The sequence below is a fragment of the Eumetopias jubatus genome, unplaced genomic scaffold, assembly GCF_037043125.1.
Source record: "Eumetopias jubatus isolate StellerSeaLion01/CBP00866 unplaced genomic scaffold, mEumJub1_p1.0 scaffold_13, whole genome shotgun sequence".
Taxonomy (NCBI): Eukaryota; Metazoa; Chordata; class Mammalia; order Carnivora; family Otariidae; genus Eumetopias; species Eumetopias jubatus.
Window position 1 is genome coordinate 14421000 of NW_028274819.1, and position 11476 is coordinate 14432475.

Genomic DNA, 11476 nt, shown 5'->3' on the forward strand with positions numbered 1-11476 from the left:
ACTTTACCCTTATTTTATATTGTGTTGCCATTTTTATGAGATACCACAGGGCTCTCCCAAGAAAACTGCTGGTTAATCTAAATGTCTTTTCTCTTACTCTATGTTCTTTCCACTCACATTACCACAATGTTTGTGCAATGCTACACATTTGCTACATGTATGTGCATGTGTGTATATGCAGGTGTGCGTGTATGTGTGTGCATTAGCTTTTTCCCTGAAGAATGTCACTTATTTAGGATAACACTTATGTTTAACATTTCTTCTATGACTCCCTAATGTGTTTAGCTTAGCAATTGGAGACATATTTTGAAGTTCAGGACAATAGTCCTGGGGATAATGCAAGCAGAATGCAGCTGGTTGAATATAAACGTAAACCAAGTAGATATTGCTGTTACTCAGCTCACATAGGTTGCTCCTGCCCACAATGTGCTGGATTCCATTTTCCCTCATATCAGAATGATGTTGATGTAGGTTTAATCAACTCACCAAAAGCCAGATTTTCCTGATGCATTTTTATTGAAGGCGTCTTTGCTTGTATGAATAAGCTGCATAAAGTCTCAAAATTGAAATTTCTGTTTAAATGTTTCAGTTCTTTGATCAGAAGTTTGATGATTCTTACAAAATATCATTCAATAAAGATATCAAGAAATTTCATTTTTGCAATGGTCAAGAAATTTTGGAGGGAGTATAGAGATGTCCTTCAGGAGTAGACAGACCTGGAAACTGTACTCCATGATGGTCTTTGTTTTATTCTAAGTACCTAACCTTGGGGACATAGATCCCAGATAATCCTGACAGTGTGTGTTGTCATGAGCTACAAACAAAATAATTAGAGGGAACTTCCTCTTCTGCAACTTGGACTATAATTTCTTCTAAATCATTGACATATTGATCTTTACTTCTTAAAAAATAATTTGCCCAGGGGCCACATGGGTGGCTCAGCCAGTTAAGCATCCAACTCTTTATTTCAGCTCAGGTCATGATCTCAGGGTCATAAGATCGACCCCACATTGGGCTCTGTGCTGGATGTGGAGCATGCTTAAGATTCTCTCTCTCCCTCTGCCCCTCCCTGCTTGCACTCTCTCTCTCAAAAGTAAAATAAAATAATAATAATAATAATTTGTGCCTGTATAGACATTACACTTATTAGAATCATGAAAAAATTATGGTCCTGTCTATCCCAATGACCCGAGCATAATTATAGTTGTTATGATAATTCTTTTTATAGTCTCTTACTTTTGCTTATGTGCTTCTACATGGCTTTATATAGAAGCACACTTAACATTATACTATATATGTTTTTACATTCAACCATTAAGACGTTGTTTGTGATATGCTTATATGCTTGCCTTCAGCAGGGGTTTGGGAGAGTAGGGATATGTTAGTTAACCTGATCTTGGCTATAGATCCAGCTGTATTCTTTAGGTCCAGCCACAGAGGTCATAGTGCTGAGATTTTAAGTCCATCTATGTCATTCCTGTACCTCCTTCTCTAGGCCACATATTAAGAAAGAAAGAAAATAGTGTTAAATATTGACCTTTCTGCCACAGGCCTTGGAGAAGAGAAAGTCACACTTATGCCTACTGCATCCAAAATTTTAAAGGAAGAGTGGCATATAAATCCACTGGTAGAAAAAAAATAGCCCATAACCATCACTTAACACAACCATTAGTGAACTAGTATATTACCTAACATATGTTTAGCTTCAAGGTTAGAATGTCAAATTTCAGGGTGAAAGTACAACCTGAGGTTTATTGAAAAGCATTTTGCATTATATTTGTGTAAATAAACTGCATATGCAAGAACATTTACAAAATAAAAGAACATCCTGTTCTAAAAGGATTTTGCAACACTTCATTTTTTCTTGTTTTTGTTTTGTTTTCCACTAAAAGACAGAAAACTAATTAAAGTACCAAACTCCAAGTTGCATAACTTCAAAATCAGCATTTAAAATAATATATTCTAATTTTTAATATTAGAGACCTTACTGAATATACCAAATATTCCATGATAATCCCTCAAGCCCCTAACTTATCTTTGTGTTCTTAAAAGATCTTTCTTAAACTACACACACACACACACACACACACACACACACACACACACACACACACTTTAAGAGTACCTTTGTTACTATGGTGATATGAGTGTTGGTAATTTTGTTATATATCCTTAATTACATAAGATACCTGATTCAGCATAAAACATTATGACAAAGAGCACTTAATTTCCCTATGATAATAAAACTCTAAATAATGGAGGGAAACAAGTAATGTTTAAATGGTTGAATTAGACCAACCACACATGGACATCTCCCTACTCTTCGCTTCAAATCTTAATCATGATTAGTAAGGCACAAAAGAAAAGGGGAGTTCTTATATTTAATCCCAATCAGTTATTTGCTTAGAGCAATCTAGTGACCTGTTAACTGTTAGAAAACTTGGGTGAAACCTACCCCAGTCATGAGTTATCTGTTATATGCCTGTATGCCATAAAGTTACCTGGTATTTTCAAGGAAGAATGTGTTCAAGGAGGTAAATGTTTTAATCAATCTTTGGTAGATTTTGAGCCAGATTCTTCACTTCTTCCTATATCCTGACTGTTGACTTATAACTTAACAGTTTCACAAAAGCCAGATCCTTTCTCACACCTTGACTTTGGGCTTAGCCATGTGATTTGCTTTAACTCATAAAATGTTAACAGGTGAGACTAAAACAGGTACTTAAAATATGCTTTTCTTTTTGCATACTTTATTGTGACTCTACTTACAACAAAGACCATTAGCCAAATAGTCCAATAAAGATGACCTACATACAGGCTTGTAAACTGAAGTTCAGCTGATCTGGTTAGCTCAATGTTGACGTGCAAATCACCCTCACCTAGTATCACCGGTATCAGCAGTGATCTTTAGTCAAGTCACAGCTTCTAAAAGATGGCTATTGTTACAACCCTCTGGAATTTATGATTGTTTCTTTTCATCAACAAATAATTGATGCCTGGGTAAGATTTGTACATTGTATCATTATTAATAACCTGGATGTTGTATTATATGATTGTAGGGGTAACTGGGTAAAAAATTCTTGGGATCTCTCTATATCATTTCTTACAACTTAGAATGAATCTAAAACTATTCCAATACAATTTTGAAAAAATGAATAAAGTACAACCACATTGACATAAATAGAAAACTAGACTGATGGGCATATATTTCTAAAATGTATATTATTTTCTTGTGCTGGTACATAGGAAATATTTTATAATTGGTTATACTACCAATTATAAATTAGATTGTATTATGGATCTTTTAGGGAGATATATTTCTTATTTATGTTTGTTTTTCTGGGAATCTTCCAATACCAAGACGGTTATTGTGGAATTAAATATAATTTTTGTTTTTAGAAATTTAGATTTTTATGTTGAACAGCTTTTAATGTTCTACTTTAAAGGAAGAAGTAAACTCCCTTGTGATTAGCCATATCTCTTCAAACCATCTCAAAAATCTCCCACTTCACATGACTTAAACTGGACTAAAATTTGGCCTGAGCAATTATGTGGTCATGTATATTGACACAGAAACACTTGTATTCCAATTTATGAATCAAAAACTCAGTTTAAGTAGTCTGATCTTTTATCCCTAATATATGTAATTTTAAAGTTATTTTACTAAACATTAGATGAACAGATAGTGGACTGTCAATTGAAAAGTTATCATAGACTTATGTGTGATAATACTATTGAACAACTCTTACCAATACTCTCAAAAAGAACTGTGGCTTTATGTTTTACCACAGAACAATTTAACATTGATTAACTTCTTGACTGTCTCCACACATCTTTGTTCCTGAGGCTGTAAATCAGTGGGTTCAGCATGGGGATGACCACAGTGTAAAACACAGAGATGATGGCGGCATGCTCACAGACAAAGTTATTTATGATACTATTTCCTCTGAAGGATAATTTCAGTAGAAAGTAGGTAAGAGTCAGAGAACAGATGATACCCCCAAGAGTATGATGCACTCACCAACAAGGAACAAAGCTTCTGAGACATGACAACCATGTAGAGAAGAGGGTTACAAACTGCCACAAATCGGTCATATGCCATCACTGCCAACATGAATGTTTCTGTCACCACAAATATGCATGCAAAGAAGAATTGTATGATGCATCCTATAAAGGAGATGGTTCTGTCTTCCACAGCCAAGTTTTCTAATAGTTTGGGTGTAACTGCTGTAGAGTAACAGAAATCAACAAAGGACAGGTGGCTGAGGAAGTAGTACATGGGGGTGTGGAGTTTGAGATTGACCTGGATAATCATGATCATGCCCAGATTTCCCAGCACAGTGACTGTATAGATGGTAAAGAATAACAGGAACAAAGGCATTTGGAGTTCTGGATATTCTGAGAAGCCAAGAGAATGAAAGTAGCTTCAGCACTCTGGTTTTCTTGGTTCCTGTGGACAAAACAAGAAACCTGATTCAGAGAAATGAGAAGCAAAATCTGGATAAGATAGGTTAAAATGAGGAAATGATGAGAAACTTAGTGATTACCCATAAATAATATTGTAGAAAATACTTGATTTCAACCTTTATTTTTAAAGCTGGAAATGACATATCTGATAAAGTGTTAGTATCCAAAATATATAAAGAACTTATAAAACTCACCACCCAAAAAACAATCTAATTTTAAAAAGGGAAGAAGACATGGACATTTCTCCAAAGAAAACATACAGATGACCAACAGACACATGACAATATCCTCAACATCACCGATCATCAGGGAAATATAAATAAAAACTACAATGAGATATCACCTCACACAAATCAGAATGGCTAAGATTAACAAAACAGGAACAATAGCTGTTGGTAAGGATGCAAAGAAAGGAGAACCCTCTTGCATTACTGGTGGGAATGCAAAGTGGTGCAGCCACTCTGGAAAACAATATGGAGGCTCCTCAAAGAGTTAAAAATAGAACTAACCTCTGATCCAGTGATTGAAATACTAGGTATTTACCCAAAGATACATAAATACTAAATTGAAGGGATTCATGCACCCTGATGTTTATAGCAGCATTATTAACAGTAGCCAAATTATGGGACAAACCCAGATGTCCATTGACTGATGAACGGATAAAAAAATGTGATCTATATACAGTGAAATATTACTTGGCTATAAAAAAGAATGAAATCTTGCCATAAAAAAGAATGAAATCTTTCAATTTGCAACAACATGGATGGAGCTAGAGAATATTATGCTAAGTGACATAAGTCAGTCAGAGAAAGACAAATGATTTCACTCATATGTGGAATTTAAGAAACTGAACAAATGATCATAGGGGAAAAAAAGAGAGGCAAACCAGGAAACACATTCCTAACTACAGAGAACAAACTGATGGTTACCAGAGGGAAGGTGGGTGGGAGGATGGGTTAAATAGTAATGGGGATTAAGGAGAGTTATAGAGAACTGGGTGTGGTATGTAAGTGTTGAATCACTAAATAGTACACCTCAAACTAATATTACACTGTACGTTAGCTAGCTGGAATTTAAATAAATACAAAAAAATAGCTAGAATTATTAATAGCATCATTACAAGATGAATATGAAATTTGTGCAAATAGAATAATAAAGTAAGGCAGTCAAGAGAGGAAGAAAAAATAGAATTTTCTTTGATATATTTCAAATGATCAGACTCAGTATCCTCATAGGCAGCTGACTTCATCAGGACCAGTCTAGCTTTTTTCATGAATCAGAGGTCAGTTAAAACGCTTGTGTTGGAGGAAATCCATAAGTTTCTACAATCTCTTCCCTGCCTAACCTGTTTAACTATGAAAACTTAGAATTCAAGAGAAAATTAATGACCCAGAGAAATGTCCAAGTTACATTTTTTTTACTATTGTTGCTGTAATTATTTTTTAATTCCCTTTCCAGTAACCTTATACTCAGTCACACATTTCTCTCCCCAAGTTTTAGCTATGTCCTGCAGATGAATAACTATGTGCTTGATCAACCACATTTACCTAATTATGGAAAATTGTAAAAATCTATTACCCTTTCTTGGTGTATTGCAACATCAGGTATTTAGCAAAATGTGTGAAGAAACAGACTTAATCATAATATGCACAGACTATTTTTATTATGCTGGAGATCTTTCTACCATATTATCATCATGCTCCAATTAGTCTACCACAAAACCTCCAAAGATAGGCCACAACTTCCTGAAGTATACAGTGTGGTTGTTATTTGGTTAGGAATTTTTTTTTTCCTTTTGGCATTGAGCTGGTTTCATAAACATAAAGATAATCCTTCTAATGCCCTTTTCTCTTAATTTCTTGATCTCTTATAATAATTTTACTTCTACTTGATCCTTTACTCATGGCCGTGGTCATACTCTCCATGCCATTATCAAAAAGTGTAAGTCCTCAAAAATGCAAATTTTATCCACATCTGTAACATACTTGTATTTTGCTTATTTTTAAATCATTTACCATTTTTTCATTGTCTGTTCCACATCAAAATAAATTTGTGAAAGCAAATTTGGGACATTAAAGCAAGAGTATTCAATAACGTTTACTGAATAAATAAAATATGAGCATGTGAACGAGTGAACTCTAGGCATATAATATACATGTATTGAGGTAAAAGCTTATAATAATGCTAAAAACCTTAGGCTTGCCTATTAAATCAGCATCACACACAGTGCACTGAGATACACCTTGAGTCCTACAAAACAAGTAGAAACAGTGAAACCCCAAGGGACTTAAACTTCCTTAATTAGCATAAAATGAGGACACTTGGGGAAAGAAAGGAAGCACTGGATTCTTTTCTTAAATTATCCCATACTCCTCCAAACTGACTGAACTGACTTTTTCTGCCAGTGCAATTAGTTATTCTCAAAGCCACTTTCTGACCACTTCCTGAAATCCTAAAATAGCACAAAGCATAGAAGGGAATACCATTCCACACAGAATTCTGTGAACCTTCTATGTCTTATTATGAGCTGAAATTAAAGTCTCTGTGGTTTTCACTCAGTTGTTACGATTTTATCCTCCTCTGCCCTGAAAAGTATGCAGGAAAGCATATATATAAAGATATTCTTCCCACACCCCTGCACTTTTTCTTCTCCAGTTGCTCTTTTAAGAGTTCTCTGATACTCGTGACTTAATCTTCCACCACATTTATCATTTCCTAAAAATATTTTTCAATATAATATAAAACTCGTTAAGTACAAATTCCATAACCAAACATACTTCTTCCAAAATCTGTATTAGTTCCACATGGCTGTGGCAAGAAAGTCTGAGCAGCTCAAGATTGAGAGGAGAATCATCACCATCAAAGATAAATATAACTGGAAGTCTGTATCTCCCACTCCCCTCACCCATTTTATTCCACACCCCCAGCCCTTCACTCTGGCAACTATCAGTTTGTTCTCTGCATTTATAGATCTGGTTCTGCTTTTTGTTTGTTTGTTTCTCATTTGCTTTTTTTTTTTTTTGGATTCCACATATGAGTGACATCATATGGTATTTGTCTTTCTCAGTCTGACTTATTTCACTTAGCATAATACCCTCTAGCTCCATCCATGTGTGGTATTGTGATAGTGTTGTGTGGTGACAGATGGTAACTATGCTTGTGGTGAACGCAGCCTAACATACAGAGATGTTGACTCTGTTGTACACCTGAAACTAAGCCAATGTAACATTGTATTCAACTATACTCAAATTAAAAAACAACAAAAAAGATAATTTCTGATATATATTTAGCTCATTCTTTTTTTAAACACACATCTCTCTTCCACACATGTAGCTTTCCACTCCATCTCCCGCACTGTGTGTTTATACCAACAGACTTGGGGTCAAAGTTCACAGTCCTCCATTTAGCTATAGGAGGTGTCCACCATGTTCAGCTGAAGGACAGCACAAAATTCTGTGCAGACTTTCTCCCTCCTTTCCAGTGACATCTGTCAAGCTTTCTCATTGCATCTCCACTATGTACTTAGCACTGTAAGGGACAATTTAAAAACTATAAAATGATAAAATGTGGGTTATATCTTCAAAATTGTTTTTCTTCTGAGAATTATTCTGAGGAACGATACATATTACAAATGATATATTACAACATATAATTCTTATTGTTATTAAAATTTAATTTGTGTTTATAAAGACAGATAATATCATGATCCAGAAAAACTGAAAAATACTCCCTAGTGATAAAGGTTAGTGAATAAATGTGGTTAAAGATAAAGAACTGAGTATTTCTACTTAGCTGAACTAAGTCTCAGGACAGTTAAATTTATACATGTGTTTGTCTCTTGCAAAATTATTGGAACGCATTATTTTCTTTCTAAAGTAAAATAAAATAAGAATGAATCAGCTCACGTGAGTGCAGAATAATTTGGCTTATTCATTTACTGACACTTCTTTGCTGTGATTAAAAGACTCCAGGAAACTTCCTGCTGAGAATTCAACTTAAAAAAAAAAAGTAACAAACCTGAAAAAACAGTAAAAGACTTCTACAGTATATTATAGTGAATATCTCAGGGAAATGATTTTTTCCTCTAATCTATTAAAAAATAAACTCAGAGACGACAGAGAGAAAGGGAGACCAAAAAGCTGAATCCTAATACGAAACTTATCCTACATATATGCCACCAAGACCTTAGGGATGTCAACCCTCGAGAATATCATTGATATTGCCTTGGAGGGCACAAACACAGCAATTAGATAAAGTAATGTCCCATGTGATATTTTGGCCATATATGATTTCTTCTGAAGACTGGGGAGTCATTTCATCATGAACTTTAATACATTGATCATTTGTTTATTTATTTTTAATTTTTTTTTAAGTATGTTCCATGCTCAGCATGGACCCAACATGGGGCTTGAACTCACAACCCTGAGATCAAATGCTTAACTGACTGAGTCACCCAGGCGCCCCTCCGTTGGTCTTTTAAAAATGTTGAACCAGATGATACATCCTGAAATACCTGTAAAATACAGAAATGTACAAAAGTCAGCTGCTGTGCAATAATCCAGATATAAATATGCTTAATCTTTGTTGTATTTGTGGATTTCCCTCTCCATAAGGTTATATATTTATCAGTGTGTATTTGGATATAAAATGTATACAATAAGTATCATATTATATAGTTATGTTGTTTATTATCCTTTTAAAAATTTAACATTATATGGTGAGCTTCATTTTCTATGAAAACCACTGATTTTCTTAAACTAATAACAGTTTGCATCACTCTTCCAAATGTGGCAACAGTATTTTCAATGTTTACATTTATTACTGAAACTTAAAAAAAGCTATTATTCTATTTTTCATTTTATAACTTGGGTTTATGGAAAGAATAATATATCTATTATTTAAGATGCTGCCGTGTCTTAACATATAAATATCTCAATCTCATACAGTCAAAATAGAGTGTTTCTTTTTCTTAAAAGTGAAACAAATAGAATATCCACTAGATGGCAGGGTGATACCATAATTTAAATCAAGACACTCAAATCTCTGTATTAATTGCTTTAAAGAGAGTAGGAGAAACAAATAGAAAACATGTTCATAGCTTGAATATACCTTGAAGATTGTTCATTCCACATACCTTACTTTTAGAGATAAAGGAATAAATGTTCAAAGATGGTAAATCACTTGACCACATTCAAGCACTGACTCACATTTATCTTTGTTTTCACATTTATTAATTTTGAGCTAGAAGTAATGTCTGTTGGCTTTTGATCACTTACACAATCGCAGAGTTTGGGGAATAAAGAATGTTAACAGTTTATTGCAATTTACTTGTAATGAGTAAATACACAAATCAAAAGTGTATTAATAATATATAAGGATTTTATTATAAAGATAAAAATCCTTATGAAAATACAAACCTTCCTGAAAACAAAAAGCAAACAAAACAAATAAATGGTGAAAAAACATTTATCTATATATACACGAGTGTCATGTCCACATACATATATATATATACACACATATATATGCATGTATATGATGTAAAATATCAAGTCTGACATTATTACAGAATGGAAACGGAACATATTGATAGATTTAATGACAAAGTTAAATCCAACACTGTTCTATATACCAGAGAAACTCATAAGCAAAGAGATTCAGCAAAGTTAAAATTAAGGAATAAATTAGTGATTTCTAAATTAGTTTCTTTGTTCTCACGGAAAATATTCTGACTGCTTTGAGTCCTTTGAAATTTGTTGTTGTTTGCTTTATAATCCAGCAAATGCTCACTTGTGATAAATTTTCTATGTGCACTGAGAAACACATGTGTTCTATTTTTGTTGGGAGTCATATTCTGTAAAAGTTAACTGAGTCAAATATGCAAATTATGTCATTTAGAACTTCCATGTTATTAGACATCATATTGTTGTTTATTCATTAATTAAAAAAAATATGCTAAAATCCCACACAATGATGAAGGGCTTGTCTATTTCTTCTATCTCTGGATTTGTTTTCTTTACTTATTTTGAAGACCTATTGTTGAGTGCATGGAAACTCAACTGTAATCTCTTCTTGTTAGGTAAATCCCTATATCACTGTGAAATAATCCTCTATCTTTAGTAATTTTATTTTACTTAAAATCTATAATGTCTTATATTATTATAACTGCATGAGCTTTCTTTAGACAGTTTGCTTTGTATACATTTTTACAATATCTAAAATAGATGAACACATGCAAAATTTACCAGAAAAATTTACCCAGGTATATAACCAACAGAAATATATTTATGTTCACCAAACAATATTGCATGATTCTTCAAAATGTCATTATTTATAATACTTCTAAAACTTAGAAAGCCATCAACATTTTTTTAAAGATTTTATTTATTTATTTGAGAGAGAATGAGAGAGAGAGAGCACAGGAGGGAAGAGGGTCAGAGGGAGAAGCAGACTCCCTGCCGAGCAGGGAGCCTGATGTGGGACTCGATCCCGGGACTCCAGGATCATGACCTGAGCCGAAGGCAGTTGCTTAACCAACTGAGCCACCCAGGCGCCCATCAACATTTTTATGGATAAAATTTGGAGTATATTTTTTCAGTGAGTACTATACATCAAAGAGAATAAAGGAATTTGTAAACAACAAGATGAATAAATGTTATAAACAATGCTGATCGAAGGAAGCCAGATACAAAAAATTTAAAAAAAAAAATAAAAAGACATGTTCGATATAGTTTCATTTATATAAAGTTAAAAAAAAAGGTAAAATATTGGTATTACAAATTTGAATTTTATTTTGGTGAAAGGAAAGATAATGAATGAAAAAAAGTTCAAGTTTTTTTTTTCTTCTGAGTTTTGTTAACGTCCTGCTTTTTGATCTCTATGTTGGTTACAGATGTGTGGTCATTTTGTTAAAATTCTTGCTACCAAGAATTTTAGCCTTTCTTTGTAGCCTTTTTTCTGTACATGAACAGGGATGCCTAAGCCTGCAGAGTTCCCAAGCACCAGAGTA

General features: G+C 33.6%; 1 pseudogene; it reads right to left on the minus strand.

Moving 5' to 3' along the window:
* Positions 1 to 3775: 3775 nt before the first annotated feature.
* Positions 3776 to 4452, minus strand: LOC114215196 (olfactory receptor 5D3-like; annotated as a pseudogene).
* Positions 4453 to 11476: the final 7024 nt, after the last annotated feature.